Genomic DNA, 18,825 nt, shown 5'->3' on the forward strand with positions numbered 1-18,825 from the left:
TTTCTTCAGCTTCACAATAGGCGTAAGTTAATTAATCCACTGACACAGATGGCACTTCCAACAATGAAACTGGAATAGAGACGTTGTAGAGTAGGACCTGTGCACTCTCGCTGGTGGTCGGCAGACGTTCACAATGCACTAATTCACTAGCGCTTGCTTCTTTAGAACCAAAGCGTGTGGTGCATTTTTCAACTAGTAGAGCTCCGTTGTCGGCACCAGGTCCTTCCACGCTCACCGATTTGACACTCTCAATGGTAGCACAACTCGGAGGCTTCTGACACAGCACGCCTAGCAGTGGCGCTTTGTTGGAGGCTCTTGCTCTCACAGATTTTTAGATTTGCTCTTTGCTGATATTTTAAGCGCAATGTGTTTTACATAATCCGTGAATATCGTGTCAGGTTTCAGACGCAGTTTATCGCGGGGAAGCTCGCTGGTGACTCACCTGCGCATCACTATTTCGGGCACACTACCACTTTTCAACTCATAGCTTACCCAGGCTCCCCTTGACTCAGGACTCCTATAAACTCGCACAAAGGACAGATGAATAGTTTTTACTCCCAACAGCCCAGGTTACGTGCCTAAAATGCCAAAGACACGGTTATGCGATGAGCTCCTAGCTGCAGTTAGCCTATATAAACATATAACCTGACCAGGCACAGAGGCCTGTAGCTGCCGCTCACTGTTCGTGAAAATCTCAGGCCGGTGAATGTGTTCTGCAACCAAATAAAAAAACAGCAAACTAATTGCTAGGCAACTGCGATACAGCAAGCTATAGCTAATATCCAACGAGGCCAAGTGCGGTGACTAATCAACTCTTCTCTCACTTTAGCGGTGCTGTAGAGTGCAGCACCACGAAACAATCTCTCTACAATCGCTCTACATCATCATCTCGACCATAAGATACTCAATGGTGCGAGGGCGCAGGAAATGCATTTATGAACGTTACAAACCCGTGCCCAATCGGCATCATGGATTTGCTTGGGATCATGGGATTGCTCAACCTTACAACATGGACTTCTTTGATTTGACAGGCCCACTCAGTACCGGACAGACCAGGACCCACTCTCACCGCGGCTCAGACCATGATCTGAATGTGAGCCCGTATTCGCGATTCTCATCATAATCTGGATGTGAGCCCGCTGACTCACGACTGAGATCGTGATATGAACGCGAGCCCGAGCTCACAACTCAGATCATGATATGAACATGAGTCCGGGTTCACTCATGGCTCAGAACATGATCTTAATGTGAGTCCGGACTCACTCCACGGCTCAGATAACAATCTGATATGAACGTGAGTGAGCCCGAGTGAGTCGACTCATGAGGGATTTCGCGGGCCTATGCCTCCTCTCTTCTCTTTTGAAGTTTCTTTCCCATTCTGCAAGCCTCGTACCATAAGGTGATGCAGCACACATCCACATATGAAAACACGCTCTTTGTACGAGCGGTAACCGGCTTTACACAGCGGCACTCGAAAGCAAGTCTCTTTGCATGTTCGCTTTTGTTTTGACATTTTTTTGGGCCATGACATTTAGCTCGTTTAGTGATGGGCACGTGAAAAGAGCGATCGCGAGCTAAGTGGATGATTTCACTACGCAACTGAAATGCGCAGAATGGGTGTACTAGCACACAGAACGCGCGCACAAAACCGACGAATTCACACAGAACTACTGGCAGGAGCGGACGCGATGACTTGCATGTGCAAGAAGCCACACAGGCCAACAAACACTACACCTCGATCAATAAAAAATACGCGCACGAGCAGATTAATCACGCCCGCACAAGACCAGGTTGCTGCCTTTCGAACCTAGAAAACCGCGTTGTCTGCTGCGGTGGCACCCTCCCGACGAGCAGCGCCCTCTGTCGCCATCGGTGGGCATTCATTGCAAACGGCGCCACCATCTCCCATTGCGGAGCGCTGGGGCTCGTCACACTAGAGATTATATTCTAGGCATTATTGCTTAAGCGTCGTGCTTCGTTGCTGCAAAAAGAAGGAGATAACTTTGAACTGTAGCATCGTTTCGCTACTGCGAGCCAGCCAACCACTGATGCAGGAAAAGACGAACGTAATGTTTGTCATTGAGATGCCTAGAGTGACTTACAGGTTAAGCATTTCATGTGCAGTGGTTGTTGCTACTGCGCCTGGCTCCTCTTCATTGGATATCAGCGCAACCCGATCTTTGCTGCAAGCTCCGCCTATATATGACATTCCTGAAAAAAAAAAAAAAGGTTGGTCGTTGCTTCCGTGCAAAATTTATGAGTACCTGCAGTATGACGGCGCTAAAATTTATCTTTCGATAACATGCGACCGGAAAACTCTTTTTTCAACAATATCATTCCGTTTTGGAAATCAGCGTCTTTTTCTTACAGCATTTTGTATTCTTAATAATTTTTGGCATAATACACAACCGGAGGGGCTACTGCAGGAATAGGCCATAAGAAATGACATCAAAAGCCTACAATATTTTGAAAACTTGTGAAAAGAGAAAAAATATTGTCTACGAAAACATCATGAGTAAAACATGTAAAGAAGAGGCTGTGCGAAGTTTACTGTCAGAGAAAAGTCTCTCAAGTGCGTGTGAAAGAAAGTAATTAACTAAAAACTGTTCTCCACTTCAACGCTTTGCGGAAAACTATATTTTACTACACCTGTGTGATGTAATTGCGATGTATATACGCTCAGTTATGCCATCTTTTGGACAACGGTTTACGAAAAAGTGATTCGGACAGTCAGCCATATGTGACATCACCACTTCATATACATGAACATGTAATTGATACAATCGAAGTGGTACGTGGCTAAAGAGTAGCGGCATTTAAGCGTGAAATATAGAGCGGGGTGAAACGTACTTATCCTACCGTATTCATCCTTAAGGGTACTGAAATTTCTTTCGATGAGGATTTCCAAAAGAAACTGAGAACCAAACTTAAATTTTGTAGCAGGGCTGATTATTTCAAAAGCGTCCTATGTTGTGGAGCCACATGAAAATCTACACCGCATGCACTCATGTATGTGGGGTCCTTCTAGTGCATCTTTAGATAATATGTTCTGCTAGACTTCAGCAACATCTATAACGAGAATAACGTTTTTAAATTGAATAGAATAGAAGAATAGAAGCGAGAATAGAATAAAATAGAAGAATAGAACTTTAGAATAGAAGTGGGTTTTCATTGTAGGATGCGCACGTAACGCACGATGTAATGTACCATTTACTTCATCACGAAGGAAAGAACATGTTGGTTAAAAAGACACAATTTTTTTCTAATAAAGTTACAAATTGCTTTTGCATAAAATAGCTAGAAAAGGGGGAACGCTGTGTCTTTCAGACTTTTTGTTACGAAGACGAAGAAGAGGGAAGTGGCGCGGGACGGAGCGCTCGCGCTAGGCCCGTAGCCATTAAATCATAATTCCATCTGTCATCTGCCATGCCGTCCTGTTCCTTGGCTTGCCACCTCGCATCATTTGGTGGAGGTGCGGGGTAAACCTCTTCAGTCTAGCCCTGGGAGCATCGCCGCCTTCTGCTCGCCTTCATCATCGGCCCAGGGGACCTGTACTCCGCCGTCCGGCTCAACGCTAGCTCGACCTGTCCAGAACCTACGAGCCGCTTTTCCCCGCCTCGTCCCCAGCCCCGACCACAAGACACGACGATCAGGACCAGACGCACTAAGACCCGACGACGACCCGAACCAAGGCGGCACCCCCGCCCAAGCTGTCCGGCGAGTCCTTAACTCCTGACCATCGGCTGTGGGCGACCGACAGCTGGACCTGAAGCTCAGGGGGCAACCGTTCATTAGATCAGCTCCTTCATTCTAGTGGCAAGCCTTTCACCTTCTTCTATCGTTTCTGATCATGCGCATCGTCACCTCAGCATTCAGACATCAAGCAATCGATCGGGACGATTGCTCGGAGGAACCGGGTCACGTTACGAAGACGGAGAAGAGGGCAGTGACGTGTGACTGAGCGCTCGCGCTAGGCCGTAGCCATTAAATATATCATCTGTCATCATGTCATCCTGTTCCTTGGTTTTCCACCTCGTATCAATATTGTCAAGTTGTAATTCATGCTCTCACGTTGTTCCAACTCTTATTGGAGGCACCTGTGCAGGTGAATATAATGTTTACTTTTCCAGCGTTTAGTAAGAGATTCACAAAAACTATCACAAATTTTCTCACTTTGGTTAATCTTTTTCCCCTCTTTCCATGCTTGTTATTTTTTTCCTGCATTCACGATACGGTTGAGGTCCCGGTGAGACTTCTACCTTGATTTTGCCTTCCTTACGACTACTTATAACTGTATGCAGACGCACCGTCTCAGTATTTCCAGTGGAATGATGACGCTCTTTTCTCGAAATAAGCTGTAAATTAAGAACGAAGCGTTTCCAGCGCGTACTGGAGATATTGCTATTGCACAGTGGGGACAAACTCATGTGGTCACAGAGAAGCGAGTGGCAGTACGTGTCCTCGCATTTGTTCGCGATTACTTTAGCTAACAGCATTTAGGCAGCAGATAGTGTACTAAATTTTCTACATATCTTCAGGCTTTTTACATCGCCTTGCGTATGGATCCCAATACATTACTGTGTCTCGAAGGTTGTGGTACTGTCGAAGCGGGGAAGCATTTCGCGTAGACGTTGGCATGATTTTAAGCACCATCTTCTCACCTTCTTTTGTAATGCATACAAGCACTTCATCCATTTGTCTGCTCTTTCGCATAAATTGTAATGCTTTCTGTATTCCTATACTCTTCCGATGCCGGATATTTCAACGCCCGTACACTGGGAGAAGAATACGATTGAACTTGGAACTTTTTTTATTTATTTAGTCGAGCACACTAAACGCATGCTTTCGCTCATCTACGCAGTTGAATGACATTTAAACCATACCATATATTTGTTTTCTGTTCTACTACGTTCACCACTCAATTTTTTTATTTTATATACAATATTCTGCTTCGAATTCAGCGCTGTATCAGCTCTCATTTCAGCAAACCGAGAGAAAAGTACAAGGACTTAGCAAAAGTATGAGACAAATTCTGACTGTTTTAAATAAATGCAATGCAATTTTATTAACAAGAGTTTCTTGATATCGCCTATGCGACACGCTAACTACCAAGCACTCGCATTCCCTTATCATTACATGCAACAAATGGTGCGGTATATTTCGTGTAAACTACTACACCCATTTGGCCGACGGTTGTTTTAGCTGACATGTTCTGTTGTCGGCTCGTTCGCTGTAATCGGGCAGCTCACTGGGCCTCAATATTAGTTTTCGTCAACGCTCTCACTTTCTTTATCGCGGGAAACAAGTTTCAACGGCACCGGGTTAGTAGCCGCCGACCATTACCGTTAGAGGCGGATACTTTAGCTCAATTCAAACGCCGTGCTTGTCAAAACACTGTGCAATAAATCAGTGCTACATGCTTAATGCTTAATACGATTCCGTAACGTTTTCAGCCGAATAAACACTGCAGGTGCTGTTGTCTGTCAGCTGTATTTTTCACTTTTCATATCCCAGAGTAGATTCACTCAAGGTAGGAGGCCAGAAAGATTACCATTATAAGCTATTACGAGAGCAGTATTAAAGTCAATATGAAATATGTTTTGCATGTTGAAAAGGCAATAATCTGCTGCGAATACTTCTGGCCTCAAAGGTCGCTGTATTAAGATGATTTATATTAGTGTTCTCTACAGGTATAAACTTGTTATATTTCCAGAAATCTGGAACGCTTTGTCCTGTCTATTGCTTTTTTATTTTTTCCATTCCTTTAAAAAATCACATGGAAGCATAGACTCGTGTCTCTGTCCAGTAAATTTTAGTAACAGAGTGTTTACTATATTTTTTACAGATTCTTACCTCTGTGGTTCGAAATCTACCTGTGCCGCTCTATTCAGTGGGAATGTAAATTTAAGAAGCGAAGCTTACGCAATCAGGTCCTCTGAAGTCCATGTTTTGCTGCGAACCTTAATGACAGTCTTAAAGATCAGCTATTATATGCAATATTTCCTGTCAAGTATTTATTTCGCATCTAGTCAAGGTCATATCATTTACCATATTCGATTGACAAGGTTCCTAGTGAGTTGTTGCTAATGTGTTGGGCATACAGACGTAGACCGCGAATGAATGTTATAGCAGAAAATGGTATTAGAGGGGCAAGAACATGTGCCTTTTTTACAAAAAAAAAAACAAGAGGCTTACCTCTCAGTGTCTCAAAGCCGCTTCCGAACTGTTGTTTTGCGATGTCAAACCTGCATCAGCGGTACATAGGTTTAGCTCTAGACTATGACAGACAAAAGTGTTTAATGCTTAACAATCATATATGGTGGTAAAAATGAAGTGAGAGCAGTTTATACAAAGTTTCTAGGAGTCTAGGTTCGTCATAACATATATACTTGGCTGGTGTGAGAGAAGCAGAAACAAACGAAACAAAGTTGCGTCCCAAAATATTTTTTTGCGGTGTGTGAGCTTGAACGCCTAGAACATCAATATAGACATTATAGTCCAGAGTTTGAGGGAATCCCGTATGGCGAGGGGCGAACATTGTAGGGGCGCACTTTCACGCATTTTTAAAGGCTATGACATGCACATTTCTCATGTGCCTACCAGCAAGTTAAAACAACACCTGGCCCGGGTAAAAGATCGTCTAGATCTCTCACGGTACCCGGGCGTGGTATACAAGATAACATGTAAAGTCTGTAACGCTGCTTACAATGGCGAAACCGGAAACTTGAGACGCAGGCACAGAGAGCATCATAATGACGTCACGAACGGCCGCTCCACATCTAATGCTTTGGCGGAACACAGCGTATCAAGGGGACACATCATCGATTGGGACGAAGCATCACGCATTGCCACAGAGAAAAACATCGTGCCTTCTTTTAGAGCCTTTTCATGTACATAACACGAAGCATGCTCTTAACAGGGCACGTGGAAATCTTCCAGAGATCTGAAATCGGACATTACGCACTTTTAGTCGTACTTAAGCCACCGTCCCTTAATGCGGCGCTCTAGGTTATCAAGGGACCCATACGGGCCCCGAAACGTCGTGTTTCTTTTTTTCGTCGAAACTTTTGGCGACTGTATGTTTATTTCTACAATGTTCGCCCCTCTCCAGACGGTATTCCGTGAAACTCTGGACTATATTGCTCTTCGCGCTAAGTATGGAACGGCAGTCATCACAAGAATCAGGCAGTTTGTCAACCTAAATTCAAGACTGGCATATTTTCAGTGCCATCTACAGTTCAATCTGCGCTGCAAGTCCCAGGGCCTCACCCCGAAGTCTCTGAGGCTACCGCACATTTTGCCTACACCGTTTGGAAGGAAAGTCACCGCCAAAGCCGAAAAACTCCTTCTCCAAGAACAGATCGCCAAAACGAAAGACACGATCAAGCGGCTGGAAGGGGATGTATTCTTTTCACAACGTTCATTCCATCGTGACCTAACCGACAACTTCCCAGAAGTTATGCTGCACGCAAACAGCGTCGCCGCTAGGACGAGAAACAAGAGAATGTCTGCTCAAGAAGGCAACTTGTCATTGCTCCTACAGGGGAGCGTCAGTACTCCTGGCTCTCCTGACATCTGCAATTTTCCCTCGCAGCAACTTGATTCCGCTGACCATTCGCTGCTAAGCTGTGGACTGAACTTCAACGTTGCTGCTGCCCCTAACCCCGCAAGAATGATCTGTGCGGTCGAACAAGCTGTTCGACAAGTTGAGCCCAGTCGACGAGAGGAGGCACGTTCCCGTGCCTTTGGAGCCTTTGAAAAACTCTCGCAGACGAAAACAGGGTGCCTATCCCTGCCAAAAAAGAAAGTCATCAAACAGTTGGAGACGAAAAGCGAAATCGCAATCTTACCCGCCGACAAAGGCAACGCCACAGTCGTTTTGGACCGTTCCGATTACATCGCGAAGATGTCCTCACTTCTTGAGAATGCAGACAGCTACATGAAACCCAACCACGATCCAACGAAGAAAATTGAATCGGAACTGCAGACGCTCTTGACTGAAGTTTTCAAGTACGTATCTCCAGAGAAGAAACACTTGCACAATCAGCTTCTTTGCCACAACGGCTCGGCTCCCGCGGTCTACGGTGTGCCAAAAGTGCATAAGTCAGGTGTACCTCTGCGACCAATCGTTAACTACAGGCGTTCACCGCTGTGCAAACTGTCCCGTCAGCTGCACGGTCCTTCGCCCGCTAGTGGGAAAAACGACGAGCTGCGTTAAGGACTCTCGCCTCTTTGTGGAAAAACTAAAGCAGGCATCGATGGATGACGACGACGTCGTGGTTTAATTTGACGTGAAATCTATGTTCGCGTGCGTCCCTGTGGAATTCGCAGTGCAGTGCTGCAAGGAAACGCTTTCCGTAGACAGCTCACGGCCTTTAAGGACTCCGTTCGACGTGGACGACCTGTGCCGTGTCTTGCGATTTGGTCTCAACAACAAGTATTTTGTTTTCTCCGCAACTTTCTACAGGCAGCGCTTCGGCACAGCAATCGGAGCCTCTATCTCCGTTGTCTGCGCCTTTGAGCCAATGGGAGAACAGCCATTTCCACGTTCCAACCGGCACTAAAGTTCTTCCTACGCTATGTGGACGACTGTTTCAGCATTATGCATCACGAAGATGTGCAGCCTTTCCTACTTCATCTAAATGCAATTCACCCATCAGCACAATTTGCCGTGGAAAAAGAAGTCAATGGAAAAATTATTTTTCTTGATGTCCTCGTGCAGCGAAAAACAAACGTGCTTGAAACCTCAGTATATCGGAAACAGACGCACACCGGGAGGCACCTCAACTTTCAGTCCGCACATCCAATTGGTCACAAGCGGTCAGTCGGCAAATCGCTTCTATGCGAAGCATACTAGCCGCACAATCGAGCTCTTCCTTGCTGCGCCGCGCGCGGCCGCGTAGCTACCACTTGACCTACATCGGCGCTCCACGTGATATGACGTCACAACAGCTGTGAAAGCTGGGGCTCAACTCGTGCGCTCGCTTGCGGACGCGCAGCCTCCGCCGGCGGCCTAACTCCCGCTCCTACCTCTAGGAGATACTGACGTCACGCAATTGTATAAAAGGCGACGCACTCATTGAGTCAGTTGAGCAGCGAGATGTCGGCCAGGGAGATGACGGCTCGCCAGACCTCAAAGCGCAAGTTACAAAGAGCCACGGAAACGGGAGAAGAACGAGAAGTACGGCTTGCCAAGCGACGTATGCTTCGCATCCTAGGCTTAACCATAAGCTAAGCCAGGCCATCTTTTTATTGCGCTTTCACCCTATGCTCGAGCCAAGAAAAACTCTTCTGTGAAATCGACAAAGTGAAGCAAGACTTTAAAAACAATGGATATCCTCAGCAGCTAATGAAAAGCCATGAGCACTCAGCTCACGCCTCCCGTCCTGGCCAAGAGCAGAAAACGCAGAAACCAAGCGAGCGAGCATTCCTTATGCTTCCGGCTCAAGCGAAGCACTTTCATGCACTTTTAAAGGCTTTGACGTGCACATTTCTTTTGTGCCTACCAGCAAGTTAAAACAACAGCTGGTCCGGGTAAAAGATCGTCTAGATCCCTCAAGGTACCCGGGCGCGGTATACAGGATACCGTGTCAAGTCTGTAACGCCGCTTCCATTGGCGAAACCAGAACCTTCAGACGTAGGCTAAGAGAGCATCAGAATGACGTCACGGAAGGCCGCTCCACATCTAATGCTTTGGCGCAACAGAACGTATCAACGGGACACACCATCGATTGGGGCGAAGCATCAGTCACTGCCACCGAGAAAAATTCATCATCGCGCCTTCTTTTAGAATGTTTTCATATACATAACAGGGAGCATGCTCTTAACAGGACACGTGGAAATCTTCAAGAGATTTACAATCAGACATTTCGCAATTTTAGCCGTACTTAAGCCACCGTCCTTCCATGCGGCGCTCTATGTCATCAAGGGACCCGTACGGGCCCCGAAACGTCGTGTTTCCTCTTTTCGTCAAAACTTTTGGCGAGTGTATGTTTATTTCTACAATATAGGCACTATGGTACGCAAAACTAAGAGCTGCTGGACATATTTTTTTAACCGGGGGTTATTACAATATAATGATTTACAATGCGAGTCGCATTTTTTACAAATGACACCCATCAAAATTTGGCCAATATGCCAAATTTCGACTACTATAATGCAGTAGCTGCTAAGCCCCAGCCGGAGAGTAAAAAATTTGCGGTTTCATCTCGTATCGTGATATGGAGCTCAGCCAGGCGCTCTCAGCTCCTCTGTGTACGCCCTGCGGTTCAGACAGCCAGCAATCACACCGCAGAGCGCACTCGCTACCACTATCTGTTGTAGTTACCACTTGTTAGTGACAACTGAAGTGTGGCGCTGAATTCAGAGTGGCCATTATAAGTTGGTCCTGTGCAAACGCAAAGTAGGACAATGTGCGAGAGTTCACAGCTTCTTTTGTGTCAGCGTTACGCATGTGGAGTTCGAAAGCTACGGCCGTGACAACGCCTTGTGTGGCATCTGGCTGCTCAGAGCGAGGACGCAGATTCCAGTCTTTACCGCATTGACCCCGCTTGAAGTCAGGCGAAATATTAAAGCTTCTGTGTTGTCAGGACAATACAGTGCACCTTAAAGAAGCCAAACTGGCCGAAATAATTGTCAAAGTCTCCACTGCGGTGCGTTCTCTTGTAGCGAGAGCTACACTACGCCAGCTCTTCGAGCCTTCAGCGTGTGGCACCCCTTCAGCTCAGTGGCGGCGCCGTGGCTGGTCACGTGGTTGGCTACGTGGTGCGGAGCAGCTGTTGCTGCCGGCGGCGCGGCGCACCTGCGGAACCGAGCTGCAACAGCTGTGCGCAGGCGTCGTGTCGAGGGGGGGGGGGGGGGGGAGTGGATAGGAGGAGAGGAGGAGAGAGTGAATCCACGCCCAAGGACGAAGATAAAGAAGGAACGCCGAGCGAAACAGAGCGACGAAAGACTGACTGAAATTCGACTGAACGATCTCCATTCGGCCAGCCGCATATAGCTATCGCGTCACTCCAGGTTTAACCGGAGCTTAACCATAGCCAATTATTTTTCTCTTTCATCTTCCGTTCCTTCGTTTATCCATGCACTAAGGTCTCGGCTCTTGCACTGCTTCACAGACAATGATCTACTGCAACATTACTTTGCTCACAATAAAATGTATTTTCCTTGTACACACCTCTGCGTTTTGATAGTCGCTGTAGTGGTCATACAAGACAGGTGTGTCAGATCGGTGTCTTCGTCAGCAGACGTTATAGCAGCAGCAACACTGTTGCCGAGAGATAATCTGCACAGCTGTCATGTATCATAAACATTCCAACCAAAATGGAGCTTGTTGCTAGCAAAATAATTGCACTGGAGTAAGAATGTGCATCATGACGAAGAGAAGAAACACTTCAAAACGAAGCAGATATTGCGGTCGAATAGAAATAAATACCGAAATGGGTAATGGTATATTGGTGTGCTTACTAAGAAGAGAAGTCACAGTAAGGAGTAAGATCACTCCATACCAAAACACTGCTGAAGTGTTCCCTACAGCTGACTAAAGCTTTAGTCAAGGCACCGGTGTTATGCGAACAATATCCATTCACACCTGGCATTGTTTTAATCGTCGACGCTTCGTTCTTTTCTACAGATTACTTTTTCGTGAATTAAATTGATATTTCATTTCCAACATATATCCAGTAAAAATTTGTTCCTTGAACATAATGTTAACTGAAGAACATATAAATGTTTCCCGCAGTAGAAAATTGCGTTCATATTTCCGGAACTTTTTAGTTTTTACACTCTTTCCACAGCTTGTTATCGGCACGGTAGGCACGCGAGATTTCATGAGTGCAGCACGTTATTTATAGCTCACTTGAATTGAAAATATTTCAGGCAGGATGTTGATGTTCGTACAAATGGAAGCATTTGAGTTTAAAAAACCCTATTACCATACATTACTTTATAATTTTTATTAGCACGTTTTACTTCTGCTGCATTTCCAGTTCGATATGTTAGCTGAAACCATTCCCTTTTTATTTCAAACAAGCTCGGGCTGAATTTTTGGTGATGCTTTCTTTAGTGATTGTTTTATATTCTTGAAGTTATACATATAATTGCCGAGCCAAAATCACATCTGACCTGTAGTGTCTGATGTTTAAGACCTTTTATCCAGATGGATTTTAAGTTTAAGTGGTATCAATAGTACCATTCTGATCAGCCTTCCAAGCCGGTTTTAATAAGTGAAATGTATGGTTTGATAGACATTTGCTATTTTTTGTTCGGTTCCTTACAGGACCGTTCAAATTTTCAAGCCGAAATTGCATTCCATGAAGGCGGTCGCCATGGCGAACATCCAGGAATTTTAGTCGCAAAATTCAACATATGTCGTCTCCGGTATAGTTGCAGTTTCGCCGAAAATTTTCGGCTCGTCGGCTAGACATTGTTAATATAGGAAGTGAATTGGATGCAGAGGTACCCTGCGGCCCTTCCTAACAGATTACAATGTCTCTATGTCACACTCGGCTGGACTTTCGGCGGGTTGCTTTCTCTTTTTTAAAAATAGTATGCTTCTGATACTATATACCAAGCAGACACAGAAGGGCTCCTAATATGTTTTCACTTTCATCTGCATAGTCAATAATGGAGGTTCACCAACGTGCTTGGTTCAAATATACGGGTCCAAAGAGCAGGTTTCTTTCAGGATATTGTAACCGTTCTAGGCTGTGACTTAGTTGCGGTACTCATGGCCGATTTAAACTAAATGCTCGGGCCCGGGATACGCAACCATGCAGAAGCTATGGAAAGTGCCGATTAGAGCTCTTGTATTTTATCATCTATCACTGAAAAAGCAGGCTTAAATGATACCAGATTGTCATCCACCATCGCATACATTAGACGAGCCTGACATTTACGGTTGGGTCGGATTTCTGTTTCCGCAGGCGTCTTTAAAACGTTCGTTTTGTGTGATATCTGGGCATTTCCTTTCTCTCACGTTCCCATGGTCGTTGCATGAATTTAAATATGTGCCCGTTCACAAGTTTTAGTCACAGCAGACACTGTGTAAAAATATTTCTTCTTTTCTGAACGAGGATCTCAGGGCTTCATGCCGCGAGGAAGGATAACTTGGGAATGTCGCTTGACCATGACAGTACCATTATTTGCAGCTTGGAAGATGTTTAAGCAAGAGATCTTGGCTTGGCTATTGTATTCGGCTCCCCGAGGTTTTCCTTCGACAGGAAGAGGAGAAGCGGTTGATTCTGAACTTTCATAATTTGCATTAACCTGAATATGGTGCTTCATACTTGTACACACAGGAAATCCCGATTGTAAACTGTAAAACGTTCGATAGAGAACGGTGCGGCCCGTGTATTATCCACTAATCTTTTTTTCTTCGAGAAGTGTGCCATGAGGCATAAGTTGAAAAAGGAAGGGGGGGGGGGAAGGAATGCACGGGATGGAAAGTTAAAAGAAGGAGTGAAGAGCCGTTGCGCTCAGGTAGTCGCACAGGTTGCTAATGAAACGGTTGTCCATAGTCCACTTCACGTAGTCACTTTCGCGGTTCCACCGCAGGCCCACCTCCCTGAGGAACCGTTTTCTGATAGCAGCCGTCGCTGGGCACGTCCATTACAAGTGCCGCACATCACAAATGTCCGGTGCAGCGCTACAGTGAGGGCATCTGTCAGGTGCTAGAAGATCTTTGGCACGCCACCAATGACGGACAGATGGTGTCAGAGCCGCCCCAGTCGAATCCGGCGCACGGATACCTCCTCCTGCCGAGTAAGACTACGGGGGAGAGGGTGCGAACACGGAGGAATTAGAGCGCGTGTTCGTAGGCGCAGGACTTCGGAATCGGAAACATGGGACAGGAACGGATCTGGGGGAAGAGGGGAAGGTGGCGGATCGTCGAATGTATGAAGATGAGTCATAGCATCCGCTTGAATGTTATGTGGATCCTGGGCATGGCCGCGAATCCAGTGTATGCGCACAGGACATGGATACTTTGCGCAGAGCACATGAATTGATTGTGAAATCTGGAACGTTTGTCGAACAGCCTTAAGCTGTTTAAGGGCGGCCCGGGAGTCGCTGTAAATATGAACTGTATTGAATGTTGGAACGAGCGGAAGGGAAGCAATGGCATTATATATCAATCAATCAATCAATCAATCAATCAATCAATCAATACTTTATTCAACATCATCAGGATGTTGGGTGCGCCGGCAAAAAGCCAGTGATGAGGCTTGACGAGGCCGACGCACCCTACAGAGGCAGTTTGGTAGTGACACACATAAACAACAAAAGAAAGAAAGAAACCAAGTTGATACAGAGAAGATCATGGATTAACATTCGAACATTTAGGGCATGAGGTAGTACAGTTATCAATCAGTTGTTCGTCAACTCTGATTCATCATTTAATAAATGTGGGAGAGTGAAGCGCAACATTTGACAGCCATAATTTGTGCGCGTCCTAGGTAACAACCATTTCAAACTTGTTCTAGTTGAATACATAGAATGTTTACACTGTAATCTTGACAGCTGTAACATAAAACAGTTGTTTTTAATGACGCTTGCCCTGTATCGTTTGCGAAGTAATGTTTTGTATAACTGAGGAAGTGGGATGATGCCTAGTTCTTCACAAATTGGTGCAGAATGTTCGAGTCGAGGAGCGTTCACAATATTTCTAACAGCTTTCTTTTGTAAACGATGCAAGCGGTTGATGTTAGTGAAAGATGTGGTACCCCAGACCAGTAAGCAGTAATCAACAACAGAAGAAAAAAGTGCGTTATACAGCATTTGCTTTATATGCTTTGGCATAAAATATCGCAGTCGACATAAAATGCCAACGGCCTTAGACAGTTTGTTAGCCACAAGGTCAACGTGATCGTTCCAAGTCAAATTTTCATTAAAAAGAACACCAAGACTTTTGACAGTTGGAACTAACTGAATGGATGATGATCCCATCCTAAGAAAAAGTGGTGGCAATAGAGTCAGTTTATTGCGAGGTCTAAAAAGCACTGCTTTTGTTTTTTCAGTGTTTATGTTTAAGGAGTTAATTTTGGACCATTCATGTAGAGAGTGTAAGCAATCTGCTGCTTGTTGCTCAAGATCTACCAAGTTTGCGGCTCTGAAAAATAAGGAAGTGTCGTCTGCGTAAATGACATAACTTGGATGATTGCTTATGCAGACGATGTCATTGATGTAAAGGAGGAAAAGCAGGGGCCCCAGTATACTACCTTGTGGAACGCCTGAAAAGATATGCAAGGCGTCTGATAAACAGTTGTTTATTATCACCTGTTGCACACGAAAGCCTAGATAAGATTGAATTATTTGAAGAAACTTGCCGCGGAAACCATAGTGCTCGAGCTTAGCTAACATTATTTTATGATTGATGCGATCGAAAGCTTTAGAAAAATCGACGAAAATTCCTAGCGTAAGTAGTTTCAGCTCAAATGATTCTAAAATAAGTTCTTTTTGGGTTAAGAGCGCGGTTTCAGTAGAAAAATGTTTTCGAAAGCCATGCTGGCTGGGATTAATAATGTTATGTTTGCTGCAAAAACCGTTTATTCGTTTAAACAGTATCTTTTCTAAACACTTTGAGAAAACAGGTAGAATAGAAATAGGTCGATAGTTTGACAGATGATGTTTGTCTCCACCTTTATGAATAACCGCAACTTTCGCAATCTGCATTCTTTTGGGGAACACTGCTTGCTCTATGCAGCAGTTAAAAATATATTCCAGGACTGGACTAACGATATCGGCTGCATGTTTGACTGGTAACATTTTCAGGCCGTCAATATCCTGTGCCTTACTGTTGGGCAAGGCCAGGAGATCATTTCTGATTTCATTCGCGTCAGCAGGTGACAGGAATGCACTAGAAACAACCCTATCGTCCAGGCATTGCACACTCATTAAATTCCCATTTTGAGCTGCTTGAGACACAAAGTAATTGTTGAAAGTGTCTGCTAACTCCTTTCCGTTCACAGGTTTGTTGTCGACCAAAATTTCGGACACGCCAGTAGGAGTTGTACCTCGATTTAAAATTTGATTAATGTTGCGCCACACAAGATCAGCCTTTTTAAGCAAGTCACCGTTGAACAGTTTTTCGATGTACTCTTTTTTCGCACGACGAAGGAAGGACGTAACTTGGTTCCGATATGTTTTAAATTGTTGAAGGTCATCCAGTGACCTAGTTTGGACAAAGCGGTTGTACATGTCTGTTTTCCTTTTTATCATCTTTAGGCATTCTGTGGTTATCCACGGTTTTCGTGCTTTCCGGGGTTTTTGGAAGGTTTCGTAAGGAAAGTTTTCTTCATATTTAGACTTAAATATTGTAATGAACGCATTATAGGCATCATTAGGATCGGTTTCATTGACAACGACACTCCAGTCAATATTCCTTAGTGCAACACGAAAGTGATTTAATGTGGTAGGATTAATGCGCCGGTATTTTATTACAGTTGAACTACATTGTTTTTTAGACGTTAAAGAATCGACTATCAGGTATATGGGCAGGTGGTCGCTGATATGAGCAGTAATAACCCCTGATTTCAAACAATCAGCTGGAAGATTGGTGAAAAAGACGTCGATTGCCGTCGCTGCCTGCAACCGAGTTGGCTCTTTTATAACAGAAATAAAACTATTGCACTGCAATATGGACTCAATTTCTAGTTTGTTGGTAGAATATGAGAGCAAATCTACATTGATATCCCCGCCTAGAACAAGATTAAGATTATTTTCTGTTACCCATTCGAGGAATTCGTCAAGAAAGCTGCTAAAATTGGAGAAGTTGCCTTTAGGCGGCCGGTAGATAACTGTGAAGATATTTCTGCCGTTGCGCGCGGAGAGGATTTCATAGTCATCATGAACGTAAGTAAAGTCGGTGACAAGGCTGTAGCTCAGATCCTTTTCTATCGCTATCATAACACCGCCGCCGCGCTTGTCAGAGCGATTCACTACGTACGTGTTGTAGTTTGGCAAGTCCAGTGCTTCACATGTGTTTTGATACCAAGTTTCAGTGATCATTAGTATATTGGAACGAAAGTTAAGTGTGGAAAGAAACGCTTCAAACTCATCAGCTTTGTTGCGCAACGATTGAGCGTTGATGTGAATGAACGACATTTTCTTGCTCACAGTAGGCGCTATGGATGTGCTAGATGGTCGTAAGGACGGATACGTTGTCTGGCCCGAGAGAGAACAAAGTGGCTCCATTGTGGGTGCGGAAAAGCAGTATGCCTAAGAGTAGGAGCCAAACCCCTATGAAAGCCGATCGAGGTCACATGCTTTGGACACCACTATCGCCGATGTGCCGTCAGATTTCCGGACCAGTATCTTGCCGTTACTGTGCCAGGCGTATTTGTAGTCGTGTTGTTTTGTCCATTCTAGTGTTTTTTTGCAACAGGTCCCGATTTCGTTTGGTTAGGTTCTCAAGAATATGCACGTTGTCATTTCCATTCCCGATCTTTTTCCTGCTTTCCCACCATAAGTCACGAGTTTTTTGTTTAGAGAAGCGGCAGATAATAGCAGGGACCTTACCCCGCCTTGACGGCAGCCGGTGTATTGCATCCAGATCGTCATCAGAAAGTTGCGGAAGCTCAATCCTTGCAGCGATAATGTTGATTTTTGCCAAGAGGTCTTCTTTATCTGTTTGAGGTATGCCGTGGAACTGTAAGTTGGCTCGCCTATTTCGCCATTCTAATTCGTCTAGCTGGGCTATTAGCGGTTCAGTGTGTTCGTTTTCTTCTAGTTTTTTGACTCGGCTCCTGATGTCCTTTATCGCGTGCTCGTTTTTATCAACACGGTCCAGTAAGTTAGTCAGTTGATCGGACATGAATTGAACAGACTGCTCTAACCCTTCAACTGTCTGTTTCAATGGCATCAGTGTTTCCAGTTTGCGATTGATGGCTAGCAACATTTGCCACATGTTCTGCATGCTTGGCTCCGTGTCTGCTTTTTCAAGCTGTTGGTTTTCACTGTCTGGTTTCCTACATTTGGGGCATCTCCATGTTTGTCGGTAGTTCTTTTTTTTCAGTGTAGTTTTTGACACGCCAGCGCACTCGCCTAAATGGTACACAGCTTTGCATTCACTGCAAGAGAGGCCATCTTCGTCCTCCACCACTAATTGACACGTGGGACATTCGTTATCGTTACACATTGTACACCTGGCAGCAGCAGCAGCAGTGAGACAATTGACTAGGCTTATTTCTACTGTGAAACAGATGAAACACTAACCTGTAATAGCACAGGACAGCTATTAACGAGGTGTCGTTGTGGCCACTGCTGCTGCCAAAGTGATGTCCAAGAGGTGCTGGGCTGGTTTTATAGCTGTTCTGCCGACGGTCGTGCCGACTGCCGGATCGTTGATAGCAGGCCGCAATGATTAAGTCCAGGGCACGTGCACTCGGTGTTATCTCCGGAACGTTGTAGCTGGCATTCCAAAGGGAATCTGTAATAGCACAGGACAGCTATTAACGAGGTGTCGTTGTGGCCACTGCTGCTGCCAAAGTGATGTCCAAGAGGTGCTGGGCTGGTTTTATAGCTGTTCTGCCGACGGTAGTGCCGACTGCCGGATCGTTGATAGCAGGCCGCAATGATTAAGTCCAGGGCACGTGCACTCGGTGTTATCTCCGGAACGTTGTAGCTGGCATTCCAAAGGGAATCTGTAATAGCACAGGACAGCTATTAACGAGGTGTCGTTGTGGCCACTGCTGCTGCCAAAGTGATGTCCAAGAGGTGCTGGGCTGGTTTTATAGCTGTTCTGCCGACGGTAGTGCCGACTGCCGGATCGTTGATAGCAGGCCGCAATGATTAAGTCCAGGGCACGTGCACTCGGTGTTATCTCCGGAA

General features: G+C 45.3%; 1 long non-coding RNA gene across 1 annotated transcript; it reads right to left on the minus strand.

Moving 5' to 3' along the window:
• Positions 1–2,112: 2,112 nt before the first annotated feature.
• LOC144105351 (uncharacterized) lies at positions 2,113–18,774 on the minus strand. The gene is made up of 3 exons (XR_013308772.1): positions 18,211–18,774; positions 6,196–6,245; positions 2,113–2,211 (listed from the first exon to the last, which is right to left on the minus strand). It is a non-coding gene; the product is annotated as an uncharacterized LOC144105351 (long non-coding RNA).
• Between the last annotated feature and the right edge of the window lie 51 nt (positions 18,775–18,825).

This window comes from Amblyomma americanum, chromosome 9 (assembly GCF_052857255.1).
Source record: "Amblyomma americanum isolate KBUSLIRL-KWMA chromosome 9, ASM5285725v1, whole genome shotgun sequence".
Lineage (NCBI taxonomy): Eukaryota > Metazoa > Arthropoda > Arachnida > Ixodida > Ixodidae > Amblyomma > Amblyomma americanum.